The 3,479-nt window shown below is 34.6% G+C and overlaps 1 long non-coding RNA gene across 1 annotated transcript in view; it reads left to right on the top strand.

Annotated features, from left to right (window-relative positions):
* LOC136043388 (uncharacterized) overlaps nt 1-2,622 on the top strand; it is a 17,365-nt gene extending 14,743 nt beyond the window's left edge. The window contains exon 3 of the long non-coding RNA XR_010621601.1: nt 2,174-2,622. This is a non-coding gene — a long non-coding RNA (uncharacterized LOC136043388). The remainder of the gene's footprint in view (nt 1-2,173) is intronic.
* The last annotated feature ends 857 nt before the right edge of the window (nt 2,623-3,479 follow it).

Below are 3,479 nucleotides of genomic sequence, written 5' to 3'. Positions count from 1 at the left end.
AGTTTCAAATATCTTAGCCGTTCCTGCCGTATTGCAGATGAACCATTTTGACACCCTGGATGCATACAGTTCACCGATTTAGTTCAATATCCCCATCGGCATTCCCTCAAGACAGATTGTTTTTTGATTTAGTTTAACATTTCTCTCAACTTTCGGTGAAAGTTCCCACTTAATACTCTTAAATGTTCCCGAGTTATTGCATATATGCCATATTGACATTCATAATGCACTTAATGTCTCCTGAATTAGTTCAATATACCTCTCGATATTCACTCGAAATTTTTACTTAATACTGTTAGTTGTTCCTGAAATATTATAAATGCGCCCTTTTTTTTACCTTTATGTTCACAGTTGCTTTTAACTTTGTTGTACAATGTTTGTTTATTCCCTGAAAGTTTCTACTGTGGTCCATGGAACTTCCTGAGATACTGTCAATATGTCTTTTTGGCAATCTTGATGCACATAGTGCGTTTTGATTTTGATCAGTACCATCTCTACAATTATCTGAAAGTCGCCTTAATACCCTAAGAAGTTGCTGAGATATTTTTGATATGCCCTTTTTTCAACCTGAATGCAGGTAGTATTTTATCGTTGAATTCAATTTGCTCTCTGATCATTCCTTGAAAGTTAAACTTGATATCAAAAGCTGTTCGTGGCATGTTGCGGATACTGTCTTTTGACAATTTGTTCGGGATTTATCTCAACATGCACCGAAGGTTTCAGCTTTATACTTTAAGCAATTCTTGTTATATTATAGGTTCATCATTTTGACGAAATGGATGCACATAGTGTCTTTCGATTTAGTTTAGAATCCTCCCCCAGCATCCTCTGAAAGCGTCTACTAAATACTCTTAGCCGCTCTTGATATTTTGCAGACGCGCCCTTTCGACTACTTAGGTGTATATAGTATACTTTGATTTTGTTCGACACCATCCTCACCAATGATTGAAGGTTTCAACTTAATACCCTTAGAAATTACTAAGATATTGCAGATGTGCTCTTTTGACTACCTGGATACATATATATTCTTATGATTCAGTTCGATTTTCTTCTCAACCTTCTCCTTAAAGTTTAAACTTAAAACCCCTAGCTGCTCAGTTATTGTATACTAGCCATTTTGACAATCATGATATTAGTCTACTTTCATGTTTAATTCCTGGTCTGACATGTTGAGAGCCAAAGTAATTGGACAATATCAACGCGGTAGCTCCCGAAAATGTCTGGGACAGCACTGCAACGCAACTGTGACCATGACTGGGGTCTCATTCGGACCCGGTTTTAGACTGATTGGAAACCAGTAACATCTAGTTTGCCTCGTGGGTTGGACCTCACTTCCTCAAGGCCATGGTCACACAACAGTTGCATGCACAATCAGTTAGCAATGCTAGTCTCAAAACAGTTGCCCCGTGGCCGCTGGGCCCTAGTCGCTCCTGAGCCGTTCTTGATAGTGCAAATGCGTCTTTCTTACGACCTTGTTACACGTAGTACACCTTCCTGACTCTCATACAGTTCACCACCCTTCTCACCATCCCCGAAGACCTCACTAAATTTGATTTCCAAGGATTTCAATAAAAGGGGTGCCAGAATTGATAATAAGTAAAATACGCATAGCTACATATATATATATATATATATATATATATATATATATATATATATATATATATATATATATATATATATATATATATATATATATTGTATAATATATTAGTTCTTCATCACTTTTTCGATGGTTTTTTATCTCCGTGGGGCTCTTAGAAAATGTAAATTTTTTAAATCACACCTTATCTACCCATGTAAGTTTTTGTCCAGAAAATTTCTTTTCCGCCAAAAACTAATCCATGCAAACCCCGCCCCTCCTTAGGTAGTGCTCATTTTCACATTTAGCATTTATCTTTTATTGACTAATTCAGTTTTTAGGAACACATTTGTATCTGTGCTTTTCCTATATCACAAAATGTTCCAGGAAAGTCTAAAAGGATTTGTTAATAGCAAGCATAATTATATGTGAAGAAAAAAGGTCTTGACCCGACATAGCAACCATCTTGAGGTTTTCGCTCTTGTAATGTATTTAGCCAGTCTTCAAAATGTACCCTTTTATAAATTTTTTAGTTCGGAAAAACATATTGTCTATTGTCTGCAAATGATTGACTTTTCTTTTCTTTTCTAGATAATGAAGTAGCTGGGCAGTAAATTTCGGAAAGTAAATTTCTCTGTAAGCCTGTTCTCTGTTGCATTCGTCTTTTTGTGTATAGACGCTTATATTTACATAAAAAGACAGTGCAGCAGAACTGGTTTCTTATAATTTTAAAGTTTAAATAAAAAAAACAAGGGTTCTAAACCTCAAGTTAAATAGAATCTCAGTAAAATTTGCGTATATTTTTTTTTGCTCCCCTTTTTATATTTTACTAAAAAAATAGAACCCTCAAAAAATTTTTAATCAATTTTGCTTCAATTTTTTGCTCATCCTTCACCTAACGAATTTACTGCTCATTGAAGCTGTGCAATTATGTGGCCTCTGCTTCTGCCAAAGAACCTCTTCCTGACTCAACATACAACAACATTTTTTTATTTTATATTTTAATATAAATTTAATCAATAAAATATTGTTTCTTTGTATTCTTGCAAACTGCTTGTTGTTCTTAGAGCTAGGGATAGTTCATAGGGACGGAGTACAAGATAGAGAAAATTAAAATAAATACATAACTATGTTTATCAAAACAATTTATGAAGAGCACTTACTATACACGAACAACTATTGTATACTTTCAACTTTAAGCATCTCCTTTTAAGAAGGGGATGCCATGAAGGAAAAGTGATATTGTGGTTATGTTTCAAAAACAGTTTCGACAGACCTATTTTGGGCCCGCCATTTTATATTTGCGGATTAATGCTAAACTTAAAAAATGTAGCTAGGACTTTTTTATATATAGAGTGAACCTGATAAAAGTAGGAAAGGGGATCTTGCTTGTCCAAAAACCCCATTGCCAGGGTTTGCTGTATCTATATGCTTACTAATGGCGAAGTAATAATAATCATAAAATGACTAAAATAATTCATTCTTTCAAATATATTGACCATCGGGTAAAGAATAATTTCAATTGAAAATATATTGCGTATTCATTGAAGAGTCAATGCTACTAATTGTTTTGGGGAGTTAAATGAGGGTTCCACAACTCATATTAATGGCCTTTTCCTTTTCTTTTTGTGCTGGATTTCTTCATTCAATTTAGTCTGTTTGCTTTAAGATTGTTAACTTAGAGGATTCGACTGATGCCCGCTCTGGTCTCTAAAATTGTGTCTTTTCTTTCGCGAAAATGCATCGTTTTCATGCATTGAATTTTAAATCAAATAACAGTGTATACAGTACTTTTGCGTTGACGATAGCTTCTGGTCTATGGATGTGCATCCTAACCCCAAAAAACTTTTGGGCGTTTTCATGAGTATCTAGGCTTGTATGAAAGCCTAGAGGAAAC

The sequence above is a fragment of the Artemia franciscana genome, chromosome 2 (genome assembly GCF_032884065.1).
Source record: "Artemia franciscana chromosome 2, ASM3288406v1, whole genome shotgun sequence".
NCBI lineage: Eukaryota > Metazoa > Arthropoda > Branchiopoda > Anostraca > Artemiidae > Artemia > Artemia franciscana.
This window is presented reverse-complemented; position numbering and strand designations above follow the sequence as displayed.